At 46.6% G+C, this 19,578-nt stretch overlaps 91 non-coding genes and 14 pseudogenes across 91 annotated transcripts; all 105 read left to right on the forward strand.

Annotated features, from left to right (window-relative positions):
- Window positions 1–64: 64 nt before the first annotated feature.
- LOC125565043 lies at window positions 65–183 on the forward strand. The gene has a single exon (XR_007310061.1). It is a non-coding gene; the product is annotated as a 5S ribosomal RNA (ribosomal RNA).
- A 67-nt stretch (window positions 184–250) lies between these two features.
- Window positions 251–369, forward strand: LOC125563372. Its single transcript, XR_007308390.1, has one exon. It is a non-coding gene; the product is annotated as a 5S ribosomal RNA (ribosomal RNA).
- A 67-nt stretch (window positions 370–436) lies between these two features.
- On the forward strand, window positions 437–555 carry LOC125566023. The gene has a single exon (XR_007311031.1). It is a non-coding gene; the product is annotated as a 5S ribosomal RNA (ribosomal RNA).
- Window positions 556–622: 67 nt separating this feature from the next.
- On the forward strand, window positions 623–741 carry LOC125566804 (annotated as a pseudogene).
- Window positions 742–808: 67 nt separating this feature from the next.
- LOC125567092 lies at window positions 809–927 on the forward strand (annotated as a pseudogene).
- A 67-nt stretch (window positions 928–994) lies between these two features.
- Window positions 995–1,113, forward strand: LOC125565320. The gene has a single exon (XR_007310334.1). It is a non-coding gene; the product is annotated as a 5S ribosomal RNA (ribosomal RNA).
- A 67-nt stretch (window positions 1,114–1,180) lies between these two features.
- On the forward strand, window positions 1,181–1,299 carry LOC125565331. The gene has a single exon (XR_007310345.1). It is a non-coding gene; the product is annotated as a 5S ribosomal RNA (ribosomal RNA).
- A 67-nt stretch (window positions 1,300–1,366) lies between these two features.
- LOC125565342 lies at window positions 1,367–1,485 on the forward strand. The gene has a single exon (XR_007310356.1). It is a non-coding gene; the product is annotated as a 5S ribosomal RNA (ribosomal RNA).
- A 67-nt stretch (window positions 1,486–1,552) lies between these two features.
- Window positions 1,553–1,671, forward strand: LOC125563373. Its single transcript, XR_007308391.1, has one exon. It is a non-coding gene; the product is annotated as a 5S ribosomal RNA (ribosomal RNA).
- A 67-nt stretch (window positions 1,672–1,738) lies between these two features.
- On the forward strand, window positions 1,739–1,857 carry LOC125563374. Its single transcript, XR_007308392.1, has one exon. It is a non-coding gene; the product is annotated as a 5S ribosomal RNA (ribosomal RNA).
- A 67-nt stretch (window positions 1,858–1,924) lies between these two features.
- Window positions 1,925–2,043, forward strand: LOC125563853. The gene has a single exon (XR_007308872.1). It is a non-coding gene; the product is annotated as a 5S ribosomal RNA (ribosomal RNA).
- A 67-nt stretch (window positions 2,044–2,110) lies between these two features.
- LOC125566873 lies at window positions 2,111–2,229 on the forward strand (annotated as a pseudogene).
- Window positions 2,230–2,296: 67 nt separating this feature from the next.
- LOC125565353 lies at window positions 2,297–2,415 on the forward strand. The gene has a single exon (XR_007310367.1). It is a non-coding gene; the product is annotated as a 5S ribosomal RNA (ribosomal RNA).
- A 67-nt stretch (window positions 2,416–2,482) lies between these two features.
- Window positions 2,483–2,601, forward strand: LOC125565364. The gene has a single exon (XR_007310378.1). It is a non-coding gene; the product is annotated as a 5S ribosomal RNA (ribosomal RNA).
- Window positions 2,602–2,668: 67 nt separating this feature from the next.
- On the forward strand, window positions 2,669–2,787 carry LOC125565375. The gene has a single exon (XR_007310388.1). It is a non-coding gene; the product is annotated as a 5S ribosomal RNA (ribosomal RNA).
- Window positions 2,788–2,854: 67 nt separating this feature from the next.
- LOC125563375 lies at window positions 2,855–2,973 on the forward strand. Its single transcript, XR_007308393.1, has one exon. It is a non-coding gene; the product is annotated as a 5S ribosomal RNA (ribosomal RNA).
- Window positions 2,974–3,040: 67 nt separating this feature from the next.
- LOC125563376 lies at window positions 3,041–3,159 on the forward strand. The gene has a single exon (XR_007308394.1). It is a non-coding gene; the product is annotated as a 5S ribosomal RNA (ribosomal RNA).
- A 67-nt stretch (window positions 3,160–3,226) lies between these two features.
- Window positions 3,227–3,345, forward strand: LOC125563854. Its single transcript, XR_007308873.1, has one exon. It is a non-coding gene; the product is annotated as a 5S ribosomal RNA (ribosomal RNA).
- Window positions 3,346–3,412: 67 nt separating this feature from the next.
- Window positions 3,413–3,531, forward strand: LOC125564535. The gene has a single exon (XR_007309554.1). It is a non-coding gene; the product is annotated as a 5S ribosomal RNA (ribosomal RNA).
- Window positions 3,532–3,598: 67 nt separating this feature from the next.
- Window positions 3,599–3,717, forward strand: LOC125566819 (annotated as a pseudogene).
- Window positions 3,718–3,784: 67 nt separating this feature from the next.
- On the forward strand, window positions 3,785–3,903 carry LOC125563680. Its single transcript, XR_007308700.1, has one exon. It is a non-coding gene; the product is annotated as a 5S ribosomal RNA (ribosomal RNA).
- A 67-nt stretch (window positions 3,904–3,970) lies between these two features.
- Window positions 3,971–4,089, forward strand: LOC125563641. Its single transcript, XR_007308660.1, has one exon. It is a non-coding gene; the product is annotated as a 5S ribosomal RNA (ribosomal RNA).
- A 67-nt stretch (window positions 4,090–4,156) lies between these two features.
- Window positions 4,157–4,275, forward strand: LOC125566075. The gene has a single exon (XR_007311082.1). It is a non-coding gene; the product is annotated as a 5S ribosomal RNA (ribosomal RNA).
- Window positions 4,276–4,342: 67 nt separating this feature from the next.
- LOC125566685 lies at window positions 4,343–4,461 on the forward strand (annotated as a pseudogene).
- A 67-nt stretch (window positions 4,462–4,528) lies between these two features.
- LOC125565386 lies at window positions 4,529–4,647 on the forward strand. Its single transcript, XR_007310399.1, has one exon. It is a non-coding gene; the product is annotated as a 5S ribosomal RNA (ribosomal RNA).
- A 67-nt stretch (window positions 4,648–4,714) lies between these two features.
- On the forward strand, window positions 4,715–4,833 carry LOC125563548. Its single transcript, XR_007308567.1, has one exon. It is a non-coding gene; the product is annotated as a 5S ribosomal RNA (ribosomal RNA).
- A 67-nt stretch (window positions 4,834–4,900) lies between these two features.
- On the forward strand, window positions 4,901–5,019 carry LOC125565534. The gene has a single exon (XR_007310546.1). It is a non-coding gene; the product is annotated as a 5S ribosomal RNA (ribosomal RNA).
- A 67-nt stretch (window positions 5,020–5,086) lies between these two features.
- LOC125563377 lies at window positions 5,087–5,205 on the forward strand. Its single transcript, XR_007308395.1, has one exon. It is a non-coding gene; the product is annotated as a 5S ribosomal RNA (ribosomal RNA).
- A 67-nt stretch (window positions 5,206–5,272) lies between these two features.
- LOC125564405 lies at window positions 5,273–5,391 on the forward strand. The gene has a single exon (XR_007309423.1). It is a non-coding gene; the product is annotated as a 5S ribosomal RNA (ribosomal RNA).
- A 67-nt stretch (window positions 5,392–5,458) lies between these two features.
- LOC125566346 lies at window positions 5,459–5,577 on the forward strand. The gene has a single exon (XR_007311353.1). It is a non-coding gene; the product is annotated as a 5S ribosomal RNA (ribosomal RNA).
- Window positions 5,578–5,644: 67 nt separating this feature from the next.
- LOC125564320 lies at window positions 5,645–5,763 on the forward strand. The gene has a single exon (XR_007309340.1). It is a non-coding gene; the product is annotated as a 5S ribosomal RNA (ribosomal RNA).
- A 67-nt stretch (window positions 5,764–5,830) lies between these two features.
- LOC125564107 lies at window positions 5,831–5,949 on the forward strand. Its single transcript, XR_007309126.1, has one exon. It is a non-coding gene; the product is annotated as a 5S ribosomal RNA (ribosomal RNA).
- Window positions 5,950–6,016: 67 nt separating this feature from the next.
- LOC125566420 lies at window positions 6,017–6,135 on the forward strand. The gene has a single exon (XR_007311428.1). It is a non-coding gene; the product is annotated as a 5S ribosomal RNA (ribosomal RNA).
- Window positions 6,136–6,202: 67 nt separating this feature from the next.
- On the forward strand, window positions 6,203–6,321 carry LOC125565933. Its single transcript, XR_007310941.1, has one exon. It is a non-coding gene; the product is annotated as a 5S ribosomal RNA (ribosomal RNA).
- Window positions 6,322–6,388: 67 nt separating this feature from the next.
- LOC125564512 lies at window positions 6,389–6,507 on the forward strand. Its single transcript, XR_007309531.1, has one exon. It is a non-coding gene; the product is annotated as a 5S ribosomal RNA (ribosomal RNA).
- A 67-nt stretch (window positions 6,508–6,574) lies between these two features.
- On the forward strand, window positions 6,575–6,693 carry LOC125564837. The gene has a single exon (XR_007309855.1). It is a non-coding gene; the product is annotated as a 5S ribosomal RNA (ribosomal RNA).
- Window positions 6,694–6,760: 67 nt separating this feature from the next.
- LOC125565922 lies at window positions 6,761–6,879 on the forward strand. The gene has a single exon (XR_007310930.1). It is a non-coding gene; the product is annotated as a 5S ribosomal RNA (ribosomal RNA).
- Window positions 6,880–6,946: 67 nt separating this feature from the next.
- On the forward strand, window positions 6,947–7,065 carry LOC125567075 (annotated as a pseudogene).
- A 67-nt stretch (window positions 7,066–7,132) lies between these two features.
- LOC125565396 lies at window positions 7,133–7,251 on the forward strand. Its single transcript, XR_007310409.1, has one exon. It is a non-coding gene; the product is annotated as a 5S ribosomal RNA (ribosomal RNA).
- Window positions 7,252–7,318: 67 nt separating this feature from the next.
- Window positions 7,319–7,437, forward strand: LOC125563243. The gene has a single exon (XR_007308262.1). It is a non-coding gene; the product is annotated as a 5S ribosomal RNA (ribosomal RNA).
- Window positions 7,438–7,504: 67 nt separating this feature from the next.
- LOC125565408 lies at window positions 7,505–7,623 on the forward strand. Its single transcript, XR_007310421.1, has one exon. It is a non-coding gene; the product is annotated as a 5S ribosomal RNA (ribosomal RNA).
- Window positions 7,624–7,690: 67 nt separating this feature from the next.
- LOC125565535 lies at window positions 7,691–7,809 on the forward strand. The gene has a single exon (XR_007310547.1). It is a non-coding gene; the product is annotated as a 5S ribosomal RNA (ribosomal RNA).
- Window positions 7,810–7,876: 67 nt separating this feature from the next.
- LOC125563379 lies at window positions 7,877–7,995 on the forward strand. The gene has a single exon (XR_007308397.1). It is a non-coding gene; the product is annotated as a 5S ribosomal RNA (ribosomal RNA).
- A 67-nt stretch (window positions 7,996–8,062) lies between these two features.
- Window positions 8,063–8,181, forward strand: LOC125563670. Its single transcript, XR_007308690.1, has one exon. It is a non-coding gene; the product is annotated as a 5S ribosomal RNA (ribosomal RNA).
- Window positions 8,182–8,248: 67 nt separating this feature from the next.
- Window positions 8,249–8,367, forward strand: LOC125564536. Its single transcript, XR_007309555.1, has one exon. It is a non-coding gene; the product is annotated as a 5S ribosomal RNA (ribosomal RNA).
- Window positions 8,368–8,434: 67 nt separating this feature from the next.
- Window positions 8,435–8,553, forward strand: LOC125566815 (annotated as a pseudogene).
- Window positions 8,554–8,620: 67 nt separating this feature from the next.
- LOC125565419 lies at window positions 8,621–8,739 on the forward strand. The gene has a single exon (XR_007310432.1). It is a non-coding gene; the product is annotated as a 5S ribosomal RNA (ribosomal RNA).
- A 67-nt stretch (window positions 8,740–8,806) lies between these two features.
- Window positions 8,807–8,925, forward strand: LOC125566132. The gene has a single exon (XR_007311139.1). It is a non-coding gene; the product is annotated as a 5S ribosomal RNA (ribosomal RNA).
- Window positions 8,926–8,992: 67 nt separating this feature from the next.
- LOC125566748 lies at window positions 8,993–9,111 on the forward strand (annotated as a pseudogene).
- Window positions 9,112–9,178: 67 nt separating this feature from the next.
- LOC125565183 lies at window positions 9,179–9,297 on the forward strand. Its single transcript, XR_007310199.1, has one exon. It is a non-coding gene; the product is annotated as a 5S ribosomal RNA (ribosomal RNA).
- Window positions 9,298–9,364: 67 nt separating this feature from the next.
- On the forward strand, window positions 9,365–9,483 carry LOC125564406. Its single transcript, XR_007309424.1, has one exon. It is a non-coding gene; the product is annotated as a 5S ribosomal RNA (ribosomal RNA).
- A 67-nt stretch (window positions 9,484–9,550) lies between these two features.
- Window positions 9,551–9,669, forward strand: LOC125566248. Its single transcript, XR_007311255.1, has one exon. It is a non-coding gene; the product is annotated as a 5S ribosomal RNA (ribosomal RNA).
- A 67-nt stretch (window positions 9,670–9,736) lies between these two features.
- On the forward strand, window positions 9,737–9,855 carry LOC125564838. The gene has a single exon (XR_007309856.1). It is a non-coding gene; the product is annotated as a 5S ribosomal RNA (ribosomal RNA).
- Window positions 9,856–9,922: 67 nt separating this feature from the next.
- LOC125565923 lies at window positions 9,923–10,041 on the forward strand. Its single transcript, XR_007310931.1, has one exon. It is a non-coding gene; the product is annotated as a 5S ribosomal RNA (ribosomal RNA).
- A 67-nt stretch (window positions 10,042–10,108) lies between these two features.
- Window positions 10,109–10,227, forward strand: LOC125567076 (annotated as a pseudogene).
- A 67-nt stretch (window positions 10,228–10,294) lies between these two features.
- On the forward strand, window positions 10,295–10,413 carry LOC125565430. The gene has a single exon (XR_007310443.1). It is a non-coding gene; the product is annotated as a 5S ribosomal RNA (ribosomal RNA).
- A 67-nt stretch (window positions 10,414–10,480) lies between these two features.
- LOC125567261 lies at window positions 10,481–10,599 on the forward strand. Its single transcript, XR_007311785.1, has one exon. It is a non-coding gene; the product is annotated as a 5S ribosomal RNA (ribosomal RNA).
- Window positions 10,600–10,666: 67 nt separating this feature from the next.
- Window positions 10,667–10,785, forward strand: LOC125565441. The gene has a single exon (XR_007310455.1). It is a non-coding gene; the product is annotated as a 5S ribosomal RNA (ribosomal RNA).
- Window positions 10,786–10,852: 67 nt separating this feature from the next.
- Window positions 10,853–10,971, forward strand: LOC125565536. Its single transcript, XR_007310548.1, has one exon. It is a non-coding gene; the product is annotated as a 5S ribosomal RNA (ribosomal RNA).
- Window positions 10,972–11,038: 67 nt separating this feature from the next.
- On the forward strand, window positions 11,039–11,157 carry LOC125563380. The gene has a single exon (XR_007308398.1). It is a non-coding gene; the product is annotated as a 5S ribosomal RNA (ribosomal RNA).
- Window positions 11,158–11,224: 67 nt separating this feature from the next.
- On the forward strand, window positions 11,225–11,343 carry LOC125563671. Its single transcript, XR_007308691.1, has one exon. It is a non-coding gene; the product is annotated as a 5S ribosomal RNA (ribosomal RNA).
- A 67-nt stretch (window positions 11,344–11,410) lies between these two features.
- LOC125564537 lies at window positions 11,411–11,529 on the forward strand. The gene has a single exon (XR_007309556.1). It is a non-coding gene; the product is annotated as a 5S ribosomal RNA (ribosomal RNA).
- A 67-nt stretch (window positions 11,530–11,596) lies between these two features.
- Window positions 11,597–11,715, forward strand: LOC125567034 (annotated as a pseudogene).
- Window positions 11,716–11,782: 67 nt separating this feature from the next.
- On the forward strand, window positions 11,783–11,901 carry LOC125563519. The gene has a single exon (XR_007308538.1). It is a non-coding gene; the product is annotated as a 5S ribosomal RNA (ribosomal RNA).
- A 67-nt stretch (window positions 11,902–11,968) lies between these two features.
- LOC125566134 lies at window positions 11,969–12,087 on the forward strand. The gene has a single exon (XR_007311141.1). It is a non-coding gene; the product is annotated as a 5S ribosomal RNA (ribosomal RNA).
- Window positions 12,088–12,154: 67 nt separating this feature from the next.
- Window positions 12,155–12,273, forward strand: LOC125566749 (annotated as a pseudogene).
- A 67-nt stretch (window positions 12,274–12,340) lies between these two features.
- Window positions 12,341–12,459, forward strand: LOC125565184. Its single transcript, XR_007310200.1, has one exon. It is a non-coding gene; the product is annotated as a 5S ribosomal RNA (ribosomal RNA).
- A 67-nt stretch (window positions 12,460–12,526) lies between these two features.
- LOC125564408 lies at window positions 12,527–12,645 on the forward strand. Its single transcript, XR_007309426.1, has one exon. It is a non-coding gene; the product is annotated as a 5S ribosomal RNA (ribosomal RNA).
- A 67-nt stretch (window positions 12,646–12,712) lies between these two features.
- Window positions 12,713–12,831, forward strand: LOC125566249. The gene has a single exon (XR_007311256.1). It is a non-coding gene; the product is annotated as a 5S ribosomal RNA (ribosomal RNA).
- A 67-nt stretch (window positions 12,832–12,898) lies between these two features.
- Window positions 12,899–13,017, forward strand: LOC125563233. The gene has a single exon (XR_007308252.1). It is a non-coding gene; the product is annotated as a 5S ribosomal RNA (ribosomal RNA).
- A 67-nt stretch (window positions 13,018–13,084) lies between these two features.
- LOC125563855 lies at window positions 13,085–13,203 on the forward strand. The gene has a single exon (XR_007308874.1). It is a non-coding gene; the product is annotated as a 5S ribosomal RNA (ribosomal RNA).
- Window positions 13,204–13,270: 67 nt separating this feature from the next.
- Window positions 13,271–13,389, forward strand: LOC125566050. The gene has a single exon (XR_007311057.1). It is a non-coding gene; the product is annotated as a 5S ribosomal RNA (ribosomal RNA).
- A 67-nt stretch (window positions 13,390–13,456) lies between these two features.
- Window positions 13,457–13,575, forward strand: LOC125565452. Its single transcript, XR_007310466.1, has one exon. It is a non-coding gene; the product is annotated as a 5S ribosomal RNA (ribosomal RNA).
- Window positions 13,576–13,642: 67 nt separating this feature from the next.
- On the forward strand, window positions 13,643–13,761 carry LOC125564691. The gene has a single exon (XR_007309710.1). It is a non-coding gene; the product is annotated as a 5S ribosomal RNA (ribosomal RNA).
- A 67-nt stretch (window positions 13,762–13,828) lies between these two features.
- LOC125565359 lies at window positions 13,829–13,947 on the forward strand. Its single transcript, XR_007310373.1, has one exon. It is a non-coding gene; the product is annotated as a 5S ribosomal RNA (ribosomal RNA).
- Window positions 13,948–14,014: 67 nt separating this feature from the next.
- On the forward strand, window positions 14,015–14,133 carry LOC125566945 (annotated as a pseudogene).
- A 67-nt stretch (window positions 14,134–14,200) lies between these two features.
- On the forward strand, window positions 14,201–14,319 carry LOC125565464. The gene has a single exon (XR_007310478.1). It is a non-coding gene; the product is annotated as a 5S ribosomal RNA (ribosomal RNA).
- Window positions 14,320–14,386: 67 nt separating this feature from the next.
- LOC125563244 lies at window positions 14,387–14,505 on the forward strand. The gene has a single exon (XR_007308263.1). It is a non-coding gene; the product is annotated as a 5S ribosomal RNA (ribosomal RNA).
- Window positions 14,506–14,572: 67 nt separating this feature from the next.
- LOC125565475 lies at window positions 14,573–14,691 on the forward strand. The gene has a single exon (XR_007310489.1). It is a non-coding gene; the product is annotated as a 5S ribosomal RNA (ribosomal RNA).
- Window positions 14,692–14,758: 67 nt separating this feature from the next.
- On the forward strand, window positions 14,759–14,877 carry LOC125565537. The gene has a single exon (XR_007310549.1). It is a non-coding gene; the product is annotated as a 5S ribosomal RNA (ribosomal RNA).
- Window positions 14,878–14,944: 67 nt separating this feature from the next.
- On the forward strand, window positions 14,945–15,063 carry LOC125563381. Its single transcript, XR_007308399.1, has one exon. It is a non-coding gene; the product is annotated as a 5S ribosomal RNA (ribosomal RNA).
- Window positions 15,064–15,130: 67 nt separating this feature from the next.
- On the forward strand, window positions 15,131–15,249 carry LOC125564829. Its single transcript, XR_007309847.1, has one exon. It is a non-coding gene; the product is annotated as a 5S ribosomal RNA (ribosomal RNA).
- Window positions 15,250–15,316: 67 nt separating this feature from the next.
- On the forward strand, window positions 15,317–15,435 carry LOC125564538. Its single transcript, XR_007309557.1, has one exon. It is a non-coding gene; the product is annotated as a 5S ribosomal RNA (ribosomal RNA).
- A 67-nt stretch (window positions 15,436–15,502) lies between these two features.
- Window positions 15,503–15,621, forward strand: LOC125566816 (annotated as a pseudogene).
- Window positions 15,622–15,688: 67 nt separating this feature from the next.
- On the forward strand, window positions 15,689–15,807 carry LOC125565486. Its single transcript, XR_007310500.1, has one exon. It is a non-coding gene; the product is annotated as a 5S ribosomal RNA (ribosomal RNA).
- A 67-nt stretch (window positions 15,808–15,874) lies between these two features.
- LOC125565321 lies at window positions 15,875–15,993 on the forward strand. The gene has a single exon (XR_007310335.1). It is a non-coding gene; the product is annotated as a 5S ribosomal RNA (ribosomal RNA).
- Window positions 15,994–16,060: 67 nt separating this feature from the next.
- Window positions 16,061–16,179, forward strand: LOC125566750 (annotated as a pseudogene).
- A 67-nt stretch (window positions 16,180–16,246) lies between these two features.
- LOC125565186 lies at window positions 16,247–16,365 on the forward strand. Its single transcript, XR_007310202.1, has one exon. It is a non-coding gene; the product is annotated as a 5S ribosomal RNA (ribosomal RNA).
- Window positions 16,366–16,432: 67 nt separating this feature from the next.
- On the forward strand, window positions 16,433–16,551 carry LOC125564409. Its single transcript, XR_007309427.1, has one exon. It is a non-coding gene; the product is annotated as a 5S ribosomal RNA (ribosomal RNA).
- Window positions 16,552–16,618: 67 nt separating this feature from the next.
- Window positions 16,619–16,737, forward strand: LOC125566250. Its single transcript, XR_007311257.1, has one exon. It is a non-coding gene; the product is annotated as a 5S ribosomal RNA (ribosomal RNA).
- A 67-nt stretch (window positions 16,738–16,804) lies between these two features.
- On the forward strand, window positions 16,805–16,923 carry LOC125565497. Its single transcript, XR_007310511.1, has one exon. It is a non-coding gene; the product is annotated as a 5S ribosomal RNA (ribosomal RNA).
- A 67-nt stretch (window positions 16,924–16,990) lies between these two features.
- On the forward strand, window positions 16,991–17,109 carry LOC125563857. Its single transcript, XR_007308876.1, has one exon. It is a non-coding gene; the product is annotated as a 5S ribosomal RNA (ribosomal RNA).
- A 67-nt stretch (window positions 17,110–17,176) lies between these two features.
- Window positions 17,177–17,295, forward strand: LOC125565538. The gene has a single exon (XR_007310550.1). It is a non-coding gene; the product is annotated as a 5S ribosomal RNA (ribosomal RNA).
- Window positions 17,296–17,362: 67 nt separating this feature from the next.
- Window positions 17,363–17,481, forward strand: LOC125565508. The gene has a single exon (XR_007310522.1). It is a non-coding gene; the product is annotated as a 5S ribosomal RNA (ribosomal RNA).
- A 67-nt stretch (window positions 17,482–17,548) lies between these two features.
- LOC125563574 lies at window positions 17,549–17,667 on the forward strand. The gene has a single exon (XR_007308593.1). It is a non-coding gene; the product is annotated as a 5S ribosomal RNA (ribosomal RNA).
- Window positions 17,668–17,734: 67 nt separating this feature from the next.
- On the forward strand, window positions 17,735–17,853 carry LOC125566024. The gene has a single exon (XR_007311032.1). It is a non-coding gene; the product is annotated as a 5S ribosomal RNA (ribosomal RNA).
- A 67-nt stretch (window positions 17,854–17,920) lies between these two features.
- LOC125564724 lies at window positions 17,921–18,039 on the forward strand. Its single transcript, XR_007309743.1, has one exon. It is a non-coding gene; the product is annotated as a 5S ribosomal RNA (ribosomal RNA).
- A 67-nt stretch (window positions 18,040–18,106) lies between these two features.
- Window positions 18,107–18,225, forward strand: LOC125563575. The gene has a single exon (XR_007308594.1). It is a non-coding gene; the product is annotated as a 5S ribosomal RNA (ribosomal RNA).
- A 67-nt stretch (window positions 18,226–18,292) lies between these two features.
- Window positions 18,293–18,411, forward strand: LOC125566025. Its single transcript, XR_007311033.1, has one exon. It is a non-coding gene; the product is annotated as a 5S ribosomal RNA (ribosomal RNA).
- Window positions 18,412–18,478: 67 nt separating this feature from the next.
- LOC125564725 lies at window positions 18,479–18,597 on the forward strand. Its single transcript, XR_007309744.1, has one exon. It is a non-coding gene; the product is annotated as a 5S ribosomal RNA (ribosomal RNA).
- Window positions 18,598–18,664: 67 nt separating this feature from the next.
- Window positions 18,665–18,783, forward strand: LOC125564410. Its single transcript, XR_007309428.1, has one exon. It is a non-coding gene; the product is annotated as a 5S ribosomal RNA (ribosomal RNA).
- A 67-nt stretch (window positions 18,784–18,850) lies between these two features.
- On the forward strand, window positions 18,851–18,969 carry LOC125565884. The gene has a single exon (XR_007310893.1). It is a non-coding gene; the product is annotated as a 5S ribosomal RNA (ribosomal RNA).
- Window positions 18,970–19,036: 67 nt separating this feature from the next.
- On the forward strand, window positions 19,037–19,155 carry LOC125564989. The gene has a single exon (XR_007310007.1). It is a non-coding gene; the product is annotated as a 5S ribosomal RNA (ribosomal RNA).
- Window positions 19,156–19,222: 67 nt separating this feature from the next.
- Window positions 19,223–19,341, forward strand: LOC125565521. Its single transcript, XR_007310534.1, has one exon. It is a non-coding gene; the product is annotated as a 5S ribosomal RNA (ribosomal RNA).
- Window positions 19,342–19,408: 67 nt separating this feature from the next.
- Window positions 19,409–19,527, forward strand: LOC125563858. The gene has a single exon (XR_007308877.1). It is a non-coding gene; the product is annotated as a 5S ribosomal RNA (ribosomal RNA).
- Window positions 19,528–19,578: the final 51 nt, after the last annotated feature.

Here is a 19,578-nt window from a genome sequence, read left to right on the forward strand (position 1 = left end):
CCTTTTTGTCATCGAAGTACTCACAGGACTGTTATATAATAGATAGATCTTACACAGTTCTATCGTCTACGGCCATACCACTTAGAAAGCACCGGTTCTCGTCCGATCACCGAAGTTAAGCTCAGTAGGGCGCGGTAAGTACTTGGATGGGTGACCGCTTCGGAATACCGTGTGCTGTAGGCCCTTCCTTTTTGTTACCAAAGTACTCACAGGACTGTTATATAAAATCTATTTCTTACACAGTTCTGTCGTCTACGGCCATACCACTGAGAAAGCACCGGTTCTCGTCCGATCACCGTAGTTAAGCTCAGTAGGGCACGGTTAGTACTTGGATGGGTGACCGCCTGGGAATACCGTGTGCTGTAGGCATTTCCTTTTTGTTATCGAGGTACTCACAGGACTGTTATATAATAGATAGATCTTAAACAGTTCTGTCGTCTAAGACCATACCACTGAGAAAGCACCGGTTCTCGTCCGATCACCGAAGTTAAGCTCAGTAGGGCGCGCTTAGTACTTGGATGGGTGACCGCCTGGGAATACCGTGTGCTGTAGGCATTTCCTTTTTGTCATCGAAGTACTCACAGGACTGTTATATAATAGATAGATCTTACACAGTTCTATCGTCTACGGCCATACCACTTAGAAAGCACCGGTTCTCGTCCGATCACCGAAGTTAAGCTCATTAGGAAACGGTAAGTACTTGAATGGGTGACCGCTTCGGAATACCGTGTGCTGTAGGCATTTCCTTTTTGTTATCGAGGTACTGACAGGACTGTTATATAATAGATAGATGTTACACAGTTCTATCGTTTACGGCCATACCACTGAGAAAGCACCAGTTCTCGTCCGATCACAGAACTTAAAGTCATTATGGCACGGTTAGTACTTGGACGGGTGACCGCCTGTGAATACCGTGTGCTGTAGGCATTTCCTTTTTGTTATCGAGGTACTCAAAGGACTGTTATATAATAGATAGATCTTAAACAGTTCTATCGTCTACGGCCATACCACTGAGAAAGCACCGGTTCTCGTCCGATCACCGAAGTTAAGCTCAGTAGGGCGCGGTTAGTACTTGGATGGGTGACCGCCTGGGAATACCGTGTGCTGTAGGCATTTACTTTTTGTTTTCGAAGTACTAACAGGACTGTTATATAATAGATAGATCTTACACAGTTCTATCGTCTACGGCCATACCACTGAGAAAGCACCGGTTCTCGTCCGATCACCGAAGTTAAGCTCAGTAGGGCGCGGTTAGTACTTGGATGGGTGACCGCCTGGGAATACCGTGTGCTGTAGGCATTTCCTTTTTGTCATCGAAGTACTCACAGGACTGTTATATAATATATATTTCTTACACAGTTCTGTCGTCTACGGCCATACCACTGAGAAAGCACCGGTTCTCGTCCGATCACCGAAGTTAAGCTCAGTAGGGCGCGGTTAGTACTTGGATGGGTGACCGCCTGGGAATACCGTGTGCTGTAGGCATTTCCTTTTTGTCATCGAAGTACTCACAGGACTGTTATATAATAGATAGATCTTACACAGTTCTGTCGTCTACGGCCATACCACTGAGAAAGCACCGGTTCTCGTCCGATCACCGTAGTTAAGCTCAGTAGGGCACGGTTAGTACTTGGATGGGTGACCGCCTGGGAATACCGTGTGCTGTAGGCATTTCCTTTTTGTTATCGAGGTACTCACAGGACTGTTATATAATAGATAGATATTAAACAGTTCTCTCGTCTACGGCCATACCACTGAGAAAGCACCGGTTCTCGTCCGATCACCGTAGTTAAGCTCAGTAGGGCACGGTTAGTACTTGGATGGGTGACCGCCTGGGAATACCGTGTGCTGTAGGCATTTCCTTTTTGTTATCGAGGTACTCACAGGACTGTTATATAATAGATAGATCTTAAACAGTTCTGTCGTCTACGACCATACCACTGAGAAAGCACCGGTTCTCGTCCGATCACCGAAGTTAAGCTCAGTAGGGCGCGGTTAGTACTTGGATGGGTGACCGCCTGGGAATACCGTGTGCTGTAGGCATTTCCTTTTTGTCATCGAAGTACTCACAGGACTGTTATATAATATATATTTCTTACACAGTTCTGTCGTCTACGGCCATACCACTGAGAAAGCACCAGTTCTCGTCCGATCACAGAACTTAAAGTCAGTATGGCACGGTTAGTACTTGGACGGGTGACCGCCTGGGAATACCGTGTGCTGTAGGCATTTCCTTTTTGTTATCGAGGTACTCACAGGACTGTTATATAATAGATAGATCTTAAACAGTTCTATCGTCTACGGCCATACCACTGAGAAAGCACCGGTTCTCGTCCGATCACCGAAGTTAAGCTCAGTAGGGCGCGGTTAGTACTTGGATGGGTGACCGCCTGGGAATACCGTGTGCTGTAGGCATTTACTTTTTGTTTTCGAAGTACTAACAGGACTGTTATATAATAGATAGATCTTACACAGTTCTATCGTCTACGGCCATACCACTGAGAAAGCACCGGTTCTCGTCCGATCACCGAAGTTAAGCTCAGTAGGGCGCGGTTAGTACTTGGATGGGTGACCGCCTGGGAATACCGTGTGCTGTAGGCATTTCCTTTTTGTCATCGAAGTACTCACAGGACTGTTATATAATATATATTTCTTACACAGTTCTGTCGTCTACGGCCATACCACTGAGAAAGCACCGGTTCTCGTCCGATCACCGAAGTTAAGCTCAGTAGGGCGCGGTTAGTACTTGGATGGGTGACCGCCTGGGAATACCGTGTGCTGTAGGCATTTCCTTTTTGTCATCGAAGTACTCACAGGACTGTTATATAATAGATAGATCTTACACAGTTCTGTCGTCTACGGCCATACCACTGAGAAAGCACCGGTTCTCGTCCGATCACCGTAGTTAAGCTCAGTAGGGCACGGTTAGTACTTGGATGGGTGACCGCCTGGGAATACCGTGTGCTGTAGGCATTTCCTTTTTGTTATCGAGGTACTCACAGGACTGTTATATAATAGATAGATATTAAACAGTTCTCTCGTCTACGGCCATACCACTGAGAAAGCACCGGTTCTCGTCCGATCACCGTAGTTAAGCTCAGTAGGGCACGGTTAGTACTTGGATGGGTGACCGCCTGGGAATACCGTGTGCTGTAGGCATTTCCTTTTTGTTATCGAGGTACTCACAGGACTGTTATATAATAGATAGATCTTAAACAGTTCTGTCGTCTACGACCATACCACTGAGAAAGCACCGGTTCTCGTCCGATCACCGAAGTTAAGCTCAGTAGGGCGCGGTTAGTACTTGGATGGGTGACCGCCTGGGAATACCGTGTGCTGTAGGCATTTCCTTTTTGTCATCGAAGTACTCACAGGACTGTTAGATAATAGATAGATCTTACACAGTTCTATCGTCTACGGCCATACCACTTAGAAAGCACCGGTTCTCGTCCGATCACCGAAGTTAAGCTCAGTAGGGCGCGGTAAGTACTTGGATGGGTGACCGCCTGGGAATACCGTGTGCTGTAGGCATTTCCTTTTTGTCATCGAAGTACTCACAGGACTGTTATATAATAGATAGATCTTACACAGTTCTATCGTTTACGGCCATACCACTGAGAAAGCACCAGTTCTCGTCCGATCACAGAACTTAAAGTCAGTAGGGCACGGTTAGTAGTTGGACGGGTGACCGCCTGGGAATACCGTGTGCTGTAGGCATTTCCTTTTTGTTATCGAGGTACTCACAGGACTGTTATATAATAGATAGATCTTAAACAGTTCTATCGTCTACGGCCATACCACTGAGAAAGCACCGGTTCTCGTCCGATCACCGAAGTTAAGCTCAGTAGGGCGCGGTTAGTACTTGGATGGGTGACCGCCTGGGAATACCGTGTGCTGTTGGCATTTACTTTTTGTTTTCGAAGTACTAACAGGACTGTTATATAATAGATAGATCTTACACAGTTCTATCGTCTACGGCCATACCACTGAAAAAGCACCGGTTCTCGTCCGATCACCGAAGTTAAGCTCAGTAGGGCGCGGTTAGTACTTGGATGGGTGACCGCCTGGGAATACCTTGTGCTGTAGGCATTTCCTTTTTGTCATCGAAGTACTCACAGGACTGTTATATAATATATATTTCTTACACAGTTCTGTCGTCTACGGCCATACCACTGAGAAAGCACCGGTTCTCGTCCGATCACCGAATTTAAGCTCAGTAGGGCGCGGTAAGTACTTGGATGGGTGACCGCTTCGGAATACCGTGTGCTGTTGGCATTTCCTTTTTGTTATCGAGGTACTGACAGTACTGTTATATAATAGATAGATGTTACACAGTTCTATCGTTTACGGCCATACCACTGAGAAAGCACCAGTTCTCGTCCGATCACAGAACTTAAAGTCAGTAGGGCACGGTTAGTACTTGGACGGGTGACCGCCTGGGAATACCGTGTGCTGTAGGCATTTCCTTTTTGTTATCGAGGTACTCACAGGACTGTTATATAATAGATAGATCTTAAACTGTTCTAACGTCTACGGCCATACCACTGAGAAAGCACCGGTTCTCGTCCGATCACCGAAGTTAAGCTCAGTAGGGCGCGGTTAGTACTTGGATGGGTGACCGCCTGGGAATACCGTGTGCTGTAGGCATTTCCTTTTTGTCATCGAAGTACTCACGGGACTGTTATATAATATATATTTCTTACACAGTTCTGTCGTCTACGGCAATACCACTGAGAAAGCACCGGTTCTCGTCCGATCACCGAAGTTAAGCTCAGTAGGGCGCGGTTAGTACTTGGATGGGTGACCGCCTGGGAATACCGTGTGCTGTAGGCATTTCCTTTTTGTCATCAAAGTACTCACAGGACTGTTATATAATAGATAGATCTTACACAGTTCTATCGTCTACGGCCATACCACTTAGAAAGCACCGGTTCTCGTCCGATCACCGAAGTTAAGCTCAGTAGGGCGCGGTAAGTACTTGGATGGGTGACCGCTTCGGAATACCGTGTGCTGTAGGCATTTCCTTTTTCTTACCAAAGTACTCACAGGACTGTTATATAAAATCTATTTCTTACACAGTTCTGTCGTCTACGGCCATACCACTGAGAAAGCACCGGTTCTCGTCCGATCACCGTAGTTAAGCTCAGTAGGGCACGGTTAGTACTTGGATGGGTGACCGCCTGGGAATACCGTGTGCTGTAGGCATTTCCTTTTTGTTATCGTGGTACTCACAGGACTGTTATATAATAGATAGATCTTAAACAGTTCTGTCGTCTACGGCCATACCACTGAGAAAGCACCGGTTCTCGTCCGATCACCGAAGTTAAGCTCAGTAGGGCGCGGTAAGTACTTGGATGGGTGACCGCTTCGGAATACCGTGTGCTGTAGGCATTTCCTTTTTGTTACCGAAGTACTCACAGGAGTGTTATATAAAATCTATTTCTTACACAGTTCTGTCGTCTACGGCCATACCACTGAGAAAGCACCGGTTCTCGTCCGATTACCGTAGTTAAGCTCATTAGGGCACGGTTAGTACTTGGACGGGTGACCGCCTGGAAATACCGTGTGCTGTAGGCATTTCCTTTTTGTTAACGAAGTACTCACAGGACTGTTATATAAAATCTATTTCTTACACAGTTCTGTCGTCTACGGCCATACCACTGAGAAAGCACCGGTTCTCGTCCGATCACCGTAGTTAAGCTCAGTAGGGCACGGTTAGTACTTGGATGGGTGACCGCTTCGGAATACCGTGTGCTGTAGGCATTTCCTTTTTGTTACCGAAGTACTCACAGGACTGTTATATCAAATCTATTTCTTACACAGTTCTGTCGTCTACGGCCATACCACTGAGAAAGCACCGGTTCTCGTCCGATCACCGTAGTTAAGCTCAGTAGGGCACGGTTAGTACTTGGACGGGTGACCGCCTGGGAATACCGTGTGCTGTAGGCATTTCCTTTTTGTTATCGAGGTACTCACAGGACTGTTATATAATAGATAGATCTTAAACAGTTCTATCGTCTACGGCCATACCAATGAGAAAGCACCGGTTCTCGTCCGATCACCAAAATTAAGCTCAGTAGGGCGCGGTTAGTACTTGGATGGGTGACCACCTGGTAATACCGTGTGCTGTAGGCATTTACTTTTTGTTTTCGAAGTACTAACAGGACTGTTATATAATAGATAGATCTTACACAGTTCTATCGTCTACGGCTATACCACTGAGAAAGCACCGATTCTCGTCCAATCACCGAAGTTAAGCTCAGTAGGGCGCGGTTAGTACTTGGATGGGTGACCGCCTGGGAATACCGTGTGCTGTAGGCATTTCCTTTTTGTCATCGAAGTACTCACAGGACTGTTATATAATATATATTTCTTACACAGTTCTGTCGTCTACGGCCATACCACTGAGAAAGCACCGGTTCTCGTCCGATCACCGAAGTTAAGCTCAGTAGGGCACGGTTAGTACTTGGATGGGTGACCGCCTGGGAATACCGTGTGCTGTAGGCATTTCCTTTTTGTCATCGAGGTACTCACAGGACTGTTATATAATAGATAGATCTTAAACAGTTCTATCGTCTACGGCCATACCACTGAGAAAGCACCGGTTCTCGTACGATCACCGAATTTAAGCTCAGTAGGGCGCGGTTAGTACTTGGATGGGTGACCGCCTGGGAATACCGTGTGCTGTAGGCATTTCCTTTTTGTCATCGAAGTACTCACAGGACTGTTATATAATAGATAGATCTTACACAGTTCTATCATCTACGGCCATACCACTTAGAAAGCACCGGTTCTCGTCCGATCACCGAAGTTAAGCTCAGTAGGGCGCGGTAAGTACTTGGATGGGTGACCACTTCGGAATACCGTGTGCTGTAGGCATTTCCTTTTTGTTATCGAGGTACTGACAGGACTGTTATATAATAGATAGATGTTACACAGTTCTATCGTTTACGGCCATACCACTGAGAAAGCACCAGTTCTCGTCCGATCACAGAACTTGAAGTCAGTATGGCACGGTTAGTACTTGGACGGGTGACCGCCTGGGAATACCGTGTGCTGTAGGCATTTCCTTTTTGTTATCGAGGTACTCACAGGACTGTTATATAATAGATAGATCTTAAACAGTTCTATCGTCTACGGCCATACCACTGAGAAAGCACCGGTTCTCGTCCGATCACCGAAGTTAAGCTCAGTAGGGCGCGGTTAGTACTTGGATGGGTGACCGCCTGGGAATACCGTGTGCTGTAGGCATTTACTTTTTGTTTTCAAAGTACTAACAGGACTGTTATATAATAGATAGATCTTACACAGTTCTATCGTCTACGGCCATACCACTGAGAAAGCACCGGTTCTCGTTCGATCACCGAAGTTAAGCTCAGTAGGGCGCGGTTAGTACTTGGATGGGTGACCGCCTGGGAATACCGTGTGCTGTAGGCATTTCCTTTTTGTCATCGAAGTACTCACAGGACTGTTATATAATATATATTTCTTACACAGTTCTGTCGTCTACGGCCATACCACTGAGAAAGCACCGGTTCTCGTCCGATCACCGAAGTTAAGCTCAGTAGGGCGCGGTTAGTACTTGGATGGGTGACCGCCTGGGAATACCGTGTGCTGTAGGCATTTCATTTTTGTCATCGAAGTACTCACAGGACTGTTATATAATAGATAGATCTTACACAGTTCTATCGTCTACGGCCATACCACTTAGAAAGCACCGGTTCTCGTCCGATCACCGAAGTTAAGCTCAGTAGGGCGCGGTAAGTACTTGGATGGGTGACCGCTTCGGAATACCGTGTGCTGTAGGCATTTCCTTTTTGTTACCAAAGTACTCACAGGACTGTTATATAAAATCTATTTCTTACACAGTTCTGTCGTCTACGGCCATACCACTGAGAAAGCACCGGTTCTCGTCCGATCACCGTAGTTAAGCTCAGTAGGGCACGGTTAGTACTTGGATGGGTGACCGCCTGGGAATACCGTGTGCTGTAGGCATTTCCTTTTTGTTATCGAGGTACTCACAGGACTGTTATATAATAGATAGATCTTAAACAGTTCGTTCGTCTACGACCATACCACTGAGAAAGCACCGGTTCTCGTCCGATCACCGAAGTTAAGCTCAGTAGGGCGCGGTTAGTACTTGGATGGGTGACCTCCTGGGAATACCGTGTGCTGTAGGCATTTCCTTTTTGTCATCGAAGTACTCACAGGACTGTTAGATAATAGATAGATCTTACACAGTTCTATCGTCTACGGCCATACCACTTAGAAAGCACCGGTTCTCGTCCGATCACCGAAGTTAAGCTCAGTAGGGCGCGGTAAGTACTTGGATGGGTGACCGCCTGGGAATACCGTGTGCTGTAGGCATTTCCTTTTTGTCATCGAAGTACTCACAGGACTGTTATATAATAGATAGATCTTACACAGTTCTATCGTTTACGGCCATACCACTGAGAAAGCACCAGTTCTCGTCCGATCACAGAACATAAAGTCAGTAGGGCACGGTTAGTACTTGGACGGGTGACCGCCTGGGAATACCGTGTGCTGTAGGCATTTCCTTTTTGTTATCGAGGTACTCACAGGACTGTTATATAATAGATAGATCTTAAACAGTTCTATCGTCTACGGCCATACCACTGAGAAAGCACCGGTTCTCGTCCGATCACCGAAGTTAAGCTCAGTAGGGCGCGGTTAGTACTTGGATGGGTGACCGCCTGGGAATACCGTGTGCTGTAGGCATTTACTTTTTGTTTTCGAAGTACTAACAGGACTGTTATATAATAGATAGATCTTACACAGTTCTATCGTCTACGGCCATACCACTGAAAAAGCACCGGTTCTAGTCCGATCACCGAACTTAAGCTCAGTAGGGCGCGGTTAGTACTTGGATGGGTGACCGCCTGGGAATACCGTGTGCTGTAGGCATTTCCTTTTTGTCATCGAAGTACTCACAGGACTGTTATATAATATATATTTCTTACACAGTTCTGTCGTCTACGGCCATACCACTGAGAAAGCACCGGTTCCCGTCCTATTACCGTAGTTAAGCTCATTAGGGCACGGTTAGTACTTGGACGGGTGACCGCCTGGAAATACCGTGTGCTGTAGGCATTTCCTTTTTGTTACCGAAGTACTCACAGGACTGTTATATAAAATCTATTTCTTACACACTTCTGTCGTCTACGGCCATACCACTGAGAAAGCACCGGTTCTCGTCCGATCACCGTAGTTAAGCTCAGTAGGGCACGGTTAGTACTTGGACGGGTGACCGCCTGGGAATACCGTGTGCTGTACGCATTTCCTTTTTCTTATCGATGTACTCACAGGACTGTTATATAATAGATAGACCTTACACAGTTCTATCGTCTACGGCCATACCACTGAGAAAGCACCGGTTCTCGTCCGATCACCGAAGTTAAGCTCAGTAGGGCGCGGTAAGTACTTGGATGGGTGACCGCTTCGGAATACCGTGTGCTGTAGGCATTTCCTTTTTGTTACCGAAGTACTCACAGGACTGTTATATCAAATCTATTTCTTATACAGTTCTGTCGTCTACGGCCATACCACTGAGAAAGCACCGGTTCTCGTCCGATCACCGTAGTTAAGCTCAGTAGGGCACGGCTAGTACTTGGATTGGTGACCGCCTGGGAATACCGTCTGCTGTAGGCATTTCCTTTTTGTCATCGAGGTACTCACAGGACTGTTATATAATAGATAGATCTTAAACAGTTCTATCGTCTACGGCCATACCACTGAGAAAGCACCGGTTCTCGTACGATCACCGAATTTAAGCTCAGTAGGGCGCGGTTAGTACTTGGATGGGTGACCGCCTGGGAATACCGTGTGCTGTAGGCATTTCCTTTTTGTCATCGAAGTACTCACAGGACTGTTATATAATAGATAGATCTTACACAGTTCTATCATCTACGGCCATACCACTTAGAAAGCACCGGTTCTCGTCCGATCACCGAAGTTAAGCTCAGTAGGGCGCGGTAAGTACTTGGATGGGTGACCACTTCGGAATACCGTGTGCTGTAGGCATTTCCTTTTTGTTATCGAGGTACTGACAGGACTGTTATATAATAGATAGATGTTACACAGTTCTATCGTTTACGGCCATACCACTGAGAAAGCACCAGTTCTCGTCCGATCACAGAACTTGAAGTCAGTATGGCACGGTTAGTACTTGGACGGGTGACCGCCTGGGAATACCGTGTGCTGTAGGCATTTCCTTTTTGTTATCGAGGTACTCACAGGACTGTTATATAATAGATAGATCTTAAACAGTTCTATCGTCTACGGCCATACCACTGAGAAAGCACCGGTTCTCGTCCGATCACCGAAGTTAAGCTCAGTAGGGCGCGGTTAGTACTTGGATGGGTGACCGCCTGGGAATACCGTGTGCTGTAGGCATTTACTTTTTGTTTTCAAAGTACTAACAGGACTGTTATATAATAGATAGATCTTACACAGTTCTATCGTCTACGGCCATACCACTGAGAAAGCACCGGTTCTCGTTCGATCACCGAAGTTAAGCTCAGTAGGGCGCGGTTAGTACTTGGATGGGTGACCGCCTGGGAATACCATGTGCTGTAGGCATTTCCTTTTTGTCATCGAAGTACTCACAGGACTGTTATATAATATATATTTCTTACACAGTTCTGTCGTCTACGGCCATACCACTGAGAAAGCACCGGTTCTCGTCCGATCACCGAAGTTAAGCTCAGTAGGGCGCGGTTAGTACTTGGATGGGTGACCGCCTGGGAATACCGTGTGCTGTAGGCATTTCATTTTTGTCATCGAAGTACTCACAGGACTGTTATATAATAGATAGATCTTACACAGTTCTATCGTCTACGGCCATACCACTTAGAAAGCACCGGTTCTCGTCCGATCACCGAAGTTAAGCTCAGTAGGGCGCGGTAAGTACTTGGATGGGTGACCGCTTCGGAATACCGTGTGCTGTAGGCATTTCCTTTTTGTTACCAAAGTACTCACAGGACTGTTATATAAAATCTATTTCTTACACAGTTCTGTCGTCTACGGCCATACCACTGAGAAAGCACCGGTTCTCGTCCGATCACCGTAGTTAAGCTCAGTAGGGCACGGTTAGTACTTGGATGGGTGACCGCCTGGGAATACCGTGTGCTGTAGGCATTTCCTTTTTGTTATCGAGGTACTCACAGGACTGTTATATAATAGATAGATCTTAAACAGTTCGTTCGTCTACGACCATACCACTGAGAAAGCACCGGTTCTCGTCCGATCACCGAAGTTAAGCTCAGTAGGGCGCGGTTAGTACTTGGATGGGTGACCTCCTGGGAATACCGTGTGCTGTAGGCATTTCCTTTTTGTCATCGAAGTACTCACAGGACTGTTAGATAATAGATAGATCTTACACAGTTCTATCGTCTACGGCCATACCACTTAGAAAGCACCGGTTCTCGTCCGATCACCGAAGTTAAGCTCAGTAGGGCGCGGTAAGTACTTGGATGGGTGACCGCCTGGGAATACCGTGTGCTGTAGGCATTTCCTTTTTGTCATCGAAGTACTCACAGGACTGTTATATAATAGATAGATCTTACACAGTTCTATCGTTTACGGCCATACCACTGAGAAAGCACCAGTTCTCGTCCGATCACAGAACATAAAGTCAGTAGGGCACGGTTAGTACTTGGACGGGTGACCGCCTGGGAATATTGTGTGCTGTAGGCATTTCCTTTTTGTTATCGAGGTACTCACAGGACTGTTATATAATAGATAGATCTTAAACAGTTCTATCGTCTACGGCCATACCACTGAGAAAGCACCGGTTCTCGTCCGATCACCGAAGTTAAGCTCAGTAGGGCGCGGTCAGTACTTGGATGGGTGACCGCCTGGGAATACCGTGTGCTGTAGGCATTTACTTTTTGTTTTCGAAGTACTAACAGGACTGTTATATAATAGATAGATCTTACACAGTTCTATCGTCTACGGCCATACCACTGAAAAAGCACCGGTTCTAGTCCGATCACCGAACTTAAGCTCAGTAGGGCGCGGTTAGTACTTGGATGGGTGACCGCCTGGGAATACCGTGTGCTGTAGGCATTTCCTTTTTGTCATCGAAGTACTCACAGGACTGTTATATAATATATATTTCTTACACAGTTCTGTCGTCTACGGCCATACCACTGAGAAAGCACCGGTTCCCGTCCTATTACCGTAGTTAAGCTCATTAGGGCACGGTTAGTACTTGGACGGGTGACCGCCTGGAAATACCGTGTGCTGTAGGCATTTCCTTTTTGTTACCGAAGTACTCACAGGACTGTTATATAAAATCTATTTCTTACACACTTCTGTCGTCTACGGCCATACCACTGAGAAAGCACCGGTTCTCGTCCGATCACCGTAGTTAAGCTCAGTAGGGCACGGTTAGTACTTGGACGGGTGACCGCCTGGGAATACCGTGTGCTGTACGCATTTCCTTTTTCTTATCGATGTACTCACAGGACTGTTATATAATAGATAGACCTTACACAGTTCTATCGTCTACGGCCATACCACTGAGAAAGCACCGGTTCTCGTCCGATCACCGAAGTTAAGCTCAGTAGGGCGCGGTAAGTACTTGGATGGGTGACCGCTTCGGAATACCGTGTGCTGTAGGCATTTCCTTTTTGTTACCAAAGTACTCACAGGACTGTTATATCAAATCTATTTCTTATACAGTTCTGTCGTCTACGGCCATACCACTGAGAAAGCACCGGTTCTCGTCCGATCACCGTAGTTAAGCTCAGTAGGGCACGGCTAGTACTTGGATTGGTGACCGCCTGGGAATACCGTCTGCTGTAGGCATTTCCTTTTTGTTATCGAGGTACTCACAGGACTGTTATATAATAGATAGATCTTAAACAGTTCTATCGTCTACGGCCATACCACTGAGAAAGCACCGGTTCTCGTCCGATCACCGAAGTTAAGCTCAGTAGGGCGCGGTTAGTACTTTGATGGGTGACCGCCTGGGAATACCGTGTGCTGTAGGCATTTCCTTTTTGTCATCGAAGTACTAACAGGACTGTTATATAATAGATAGATCTTAAACAGTTCTGTCGTCTACGACCATACCACTGAGAAAGCACCGGTTCTCGTCCGATCACCGAAGTTAAGCTCAGTAGGGCGCGGTTAGTACTTGGATGGGTGACCGCCTGGGAATACCGTGTGCTGTAGGCATTTCCTTTTTGTCATCGAAGTACTCACAGGACTGTTATATAATAGATAGATCTTACACAGTTCTATCGTCTACGACCATACCACTTAGAAAGCACCGGTTCTCGTCCGATCACCGAAGTTAAGCTCAGTAGGGCGCGGTAAGTACTTGGATGGGTGACCGCTTCGGAATACCGTGTGCTGTAGGCATTTCCTTTTTGTTATCGAGGTACTCACAGGACTGTTATATAATAGATAGATCTTAAACTGTTCTAACGTCTACGGCCATACCACTGAGAAAGCACCGGTTCTCGTCCGATCACCGAAGTTAAGCTCAGTAGGGCGCGGTTAGTACTTGGATGGGTGACCGCCTGGGAATACCGTGTGCTGTAGGCATTTACTTTTTGTTTTCGAAGTACTCACAGGACTGTTATATAATATATATTTCTTACACAGTTCTGTCGTCTACGGCCATACCACTGAGAAAGCACCGGTTCTCGTCCGATCACCGAAGTTAAGCTCAGTAGGGCGCGGTTAGTACTTGGATGGGTGACCGCCTGGGAATACCGTCTGCTGTAGGCATTTCCTTTTTGTTATCGAGGTACTCACAGGACTGTTATATAATAGATAGATCTTAAACAGTTCTATCGTCTACGGCCATACCACTGAGAAAGCACCGGTTCTCGTCCGATCACCGAAGTTAAGCTCAGTAAGGCGCGGTAAGTACTTGGATGGGTGACCACTTCGGAATACCGTGTGCTGTAGGCATTTCCTTTTTGTTATCGAGGTACTGACAGGACTGTTATATAATAGATAGATGTTACACAGTTCTATCGTTTACGGCCATACCACTGAGAAAGCACCAGTTCTCGTCCGATCACAGAACTTAAAGTCAGTATGGCACGGTTAGTACTTGGACGGGTGACCGCCTGGGAATACCGTGTGCTGTAGGCATTTCCTTTTTGTTATCGAGGTACTCACAGGACTGTTATATAATAGATAGATCTTAAACAGTTCTATCGTCTACGGCCATACCACTGAGAAAGCACCGGTTCTCGTCCGATCACCGAAGTTAAGCTCAGTAGGGCGCGGTTAGTACTTGGATGGGTGACCGCCTGGGAATACCGTGTGCTGTAGGCATTTACTTTTTGTTTTCGAAGTACTAACAGGACTGTTATATAATAGATAGATCTTACACAGTTCTATCGTCTACGGCCATACCACTGAGAAAGCACCGGTTCTCGTTCGATCACCGAAGTTAAGCTCAGTAGGGCGCGGTTAGTACTTGGATGGGTGACCGCCTGGGAATACCGTGTGCTGTAGGCATTTCCTTTTTGTCATCGAAGTACTCACAGGACTGTTATATAATATATATTTCTTACACAGTTCTGTCGTCTACGGCCATACCACTGAGAAAGCACCGGTTCTCGTCCGATCACCGAAGTTAAGCTCAGTAGGGCGCGGTTAGTACTTGGATGGGTGACCGCCTGGGAATACCGTGTGCTGTAGGCATTTCATTTTTGTCATCGAAGTACTCACAGGACTGTTATATAATAGATAGATCTTACACAGTTCTATCGTCTACGGCCATACCACTTAGAAAGCACCGGTTCTCGTCCGATCACCGAAGTTAAGCTCAGTAGGGCGCGGTAAGTACTTGGATGGGTGACCGCTTCGGAATACCGTGTGCTGTAGGCATTTCCTTTTTGTTACCAAAGTACTCACAGGACTGTTATATAAAATCTATTTCTTACACAGTTCTGTCGTCTACGGCCATACCACTGAGAAAGCACCGGTTCTCGTCCGATCACCGTAGTTAAGCTCAGTAGGGCACGGTTAGTACTTGGATGGGTGACCGCCTGGGAATACCGTGTGCTGTAGGCATTTCCTTTTTGTTATCGAGGTACTCACAGGACTGTTATATAATAGATAGATCTTAAACAGTTCTGTCGTCTACGACCATACCACTGCGAAAGCACCGGTTCTCGTCCGATCACCGAAGTTAAGCTCAGTAGGGCGCGGTTAGTACTTGGATGGGTGACCGCCTGGGAATACCGTGTGCTGTAGGCATTTCCTTTTTGTCATCGAAGTACTCACAGGACTGTTAGATAATAGATAGATCTTACACAGTTCTATCGTCTACGGCCATACCACTTAGAAAGCACCGGTTCTCGTCCGATCACCGAAGTTAAGCTCAGTAGGGCGCGGTAAGTACTTGGATGGGTGACCGCCTGGGAATACCGTGTGCTGTAGGCATTTCCTTTTTGTCATCGAAGTACTCACAGGACTGTTATATAATAGATAGATCTTACACAGTTCTATCGTTTACGGCCATACCACTGAGAAAGCACCAGTTCTCGTCCGATCACAGAACATAAAGTCAGTAGGGCACGGTTAGTACTTGGACGGGTGACCGCCTGGGAATACCGTGTGCTGTAGGCATTTCCTTTTTGTTATCGAGGTACTCACAGGACTGTTATATAATAGATAGATCTTAAACAGTTCTATCGTCTACGGCCATACCACTGAGAAAGCACCGGTTCTCGTCCGATCACCGAAGTTAAGCTCAGTAGGGCGCGGTTAGTACTTGGATGGGTGACCGCCTGGGAATACCGTGTGCTGTAGGCATTTACTTTTTGTTTTCGAAGTACTAACAGGACTGTTATATAATAGATAGATCTTACACAGTTCTATCGTCTACGGCCATACCACTGAAAAAGCACCGGTTCTCGTCCGATCACCGAACTTAAGCTCAGTAGGGCGCGGTTAGTACTTGGATGGGTGACCGCCTGGGAATACCGTGTGCTGTAGGCATTTCCTTTTTGTCATCGAAGTACTCACAGGACTGTTATATAATATATATTTCTTACACAGTTCTGTCGTCTACGGCCATACCACTGAGAAAGCACCGGTTCCCGTCCTATTACCGTAGTTAAGCTCATTAGGGCACGGTTAGTACTTGGACGGGTGACCGCCTGGAAATACCGTGTGCTGTAGGCATTTCCTTTTTGTTACCGAAGTACTCACAGGACTGTTATATAAAATCTATTTCTTACACACTTCTGTCGTCTACGGCCATACCACTGAGAAAGCACCGGTTCTCGTCCGATCACCGTAGTTAAGCTCAGTAGGGCACGGTTAGTACTTGGACGGGTGACCGCCTGGGAATACCGTGTGCTGTACGCATTTCCTTTTTCTTATCGATGTACTCACAGGACTGTTATATAATAGATAGACCTTACACAGTTCTATCGTCTACGGCCATACCACTGAGAAAGCACCGGTTCTCGTCCGATCACCGAAGTTAAGCTCAGTAGGGCGCGGTAAGTACTTGGATGGGTGACCGCTTCGGAATACCGTGTGCTGTAGGCATTTCCTTTTTGTTACCGAAGTACTCACAGGACTGTTATATCAAATCTATTTCTTATACAGTTCTGTCGTCTACGGCCATACCACTGAGAAAGCACCGGTTCTCGTCCGATCACCGTAGTTAAGCTCAGTAGGGCACGGCTAGTACTTGGATTGGTGACCGCCTGGGAATACCGTCTGCTGTAGGCATTTCCTTTTTGTTATCGAGGTACTCACAGGACTGTTATATAATAGATAGATCTTAAACAGTTCTATCGTCTACGGCCATACCACTGAGAAAGCACCGGTTCTCGTCCGATCACCGAAGTTAAGCTCAGTAGGGCGCGGTTAGTACTTGGATGGGTGACCGCCTGGGAATACCGTGTGCTGTAGGCATTTCCTTTTTGTCATCGAAGTACTAACAGGACTGTTATATAATAGATAGATCTTAAACAGTTCTGTCGTCTACGACCATACCACTGAGAAAGCACCGGTTCTCGTCCGATCACCGAAGTTAAGCTCAGTAGGGCGCGGTTAGTACTTGGATGGGTGACCGCCTGGGAATACCGTGTGCTGTAGGCATTTCCTTTTTGTCATCGAAGTACTCACAGGACTGTTATATAATAGATAGATCTTACACAGTTCTATCGTCTACGGCCATACCACTTAGAAAGCACCGGTTCTCGTCCGATCACCGAAGTTAAGCTCAGTAGGGCGCGGTAAGTACTTGGATGGGTGACCGCTTCGGAATACCGTGTGCTGTAGGCATTTCCTTTTTGTTATCGAGGTACTCACAGGACTGTTATATAATAGATAGATCTTAAACTGTTCTAACGTCTACGGCCATACCACTGAGAAAGCACCGGTTCTCGTCCGATCACCGAAGTTAAGCTCAGTAGGGCGCGGTTAGTACTTGGATGGGTGACCGCCTGGGAATACCGTGTGCTGTAGGCATTTACTTTTTGTTTTCGAAGTACTCACAGGACTGTTATATGATATATATTTCTTACACAGTTCTGTCGTCTACGGCCATACCACTGAGAAAGCACCGGTTCTCGTCCGATCACCGAAGTTAAGCTCAGTAGGGCGCGGTTAGTACTTGGATGGGTGACCGCCTGCGAATACCGTGTGCTGTAGGCATTTCCTTTTTGTCATCGAAGTACTCACAGGACTGTTATATAATAGATAGATCTTACACAGTTCTATCGTCTACGGCCATACCACTTAGAAAGCACCGGTTCTCGTCCGATCACCGAAGGTAAGCTCAGTAGGGCGCGGTAAGTACTTGGATGGGTGACCGCTTCGGAATACCGTGTGCTGTAGGCATTTCCTTTTACTTACCAAAGTACTCACAGGACTGTTATATAAAATCTATTTCTTACACAGTTCTGTCGTCTACGGCCATACCACTGAGAAAGCACCGGTTCTCGTCCGATCACCGTAGTTAAGCTCATTAGGGCACGGTTAGTACTTGGATGGGTGACCGCCTGAGAATACCGTGTGCTGTAGGCATTTTCTTTTTGTTATCGTGGTACTCACAGGACTGTTATATGATATATATTTCTTACACAGTTCTGTCGTCTACGGCCATACCACTGAGAAAGCACCGGTTCTCGTCCGATCACCGAAGTTAAGCTCAGTAGGGCGCGGTTAGTACTTGGATGGGTGACCGCCTGCGAATACCGTGTGCTGTAGGCATTTCCTTTTTGTCATCGAAGTACTCACAGGACTGTTATATAATAGATAGATCTTACACAGTTCTATCGTCTACGGCCATACCACTTAGAAAGCACCGGTTCTCGTCCGATCACCGAAGGTAAGCTCAGTAGGGCGCGGTAAGTACTTGGATGGGTGACCGCTTCGGAATACCGTGTGCTGTAGGCATTTCCTTTTACTTACCAAAGTACTCACAGGACTGTTATATAAAATCTATTTCTTACACAGTTCTGTCGTCTACGGCCATACCACTGAGAAAGCACCGGTTCTCGTCCGATCACCGTAGTTAAGCTCATTAGGGCACGGTTAGTACTTGGATGGGTGACCGCCTGAGAATACCGTGTGCTGTAGGCATTTTCTTTTTGTTATCGTGGTACTCACAGGACTGTTATATAATAGATAGATCTTAAACAGTTCTGTCGTCTACGGCCATACCACTGAGAAAGCACCGGTTCTCGTCCGATCACCGAAGTTAAGCTCAGTAGGGCGCGGTAAGTACTTGGATGGGTGACCGCTTCGGAATACCGTGTGCTGTAGGCATTTCCTTTTTGTTACCGAAGTACTCACAGGACTGTTATATAAAATCTATTTCTTACACAGTTCTGTCGTCTACGGCCATACCACTGAGAAAGCACCGGTTCCCGTCCGATTACCGTAGTTAAGCTCATTAGGGCACGGTTAGTACTTGGATGGGTGACCGCTTCGGAATACCGTGTGCTGTAGGCATTTCCTTTTTGTTACCGAAGTACTCACAGGACTGTTATATCAAATCTATTTCTTATACAGTTCTGTCGTCTACGGCCATACCACTGAGAAAGCACCGGTTCTCGTCCGATCACCGTAGTTAAGCTCAGTAGGGCACGGCTAGTACTTGGATTGGTGACCGCCTGGGAATACCGTGTGCTGTAGGCATTTCTTTTTTGTTATCGAGGTACTCACAGGACTGTTATATAATAGATAGATCTTAAACAGTTCTATCGTCTACGGCCATACCACTGAGAAAGCACCGGTTCTCGTCCGATCACCGAAGTTAAGCTCAGTAGGGCGCGGTTAGTACTTGGATGGGTGACCGCCTGGGAATACCGTGTGCTGTAGGCATTTCCTTTTTGTCATCGAAGTACTAACAGGACTGTTATATAATAGATAGATCTTAAACAGTTCTGTCGTCTACGACCATACCACTGAGAAAGCACCGGTTCTCGTCCGATCACCGAAGTTAAGCTCAGTAGGGCGCGGTTAGTACTTGGATGGGTGACCGCCTGGGAATACCGTGTGCTGTAGGCATTTCCTTTTTGTCATCGAAGTACTCACAGGACTGTTATATAATAGATAGAT

This window comes from Nematostella vectensis, chromosome 5 (assembly GCF_932526225.1).
Source record: "Nematostella vectensis chromosome 5, jaNemVect1.1, whole genome shotgun sequence".
Classification (NCBI taxonomy): domain Eukaryota; kingdom Metazoa; phylum Cnidaria; class Anthozoa; order Actiniaria; family Edwardsiidae; genus Nematostella; species Nematostella vectensis.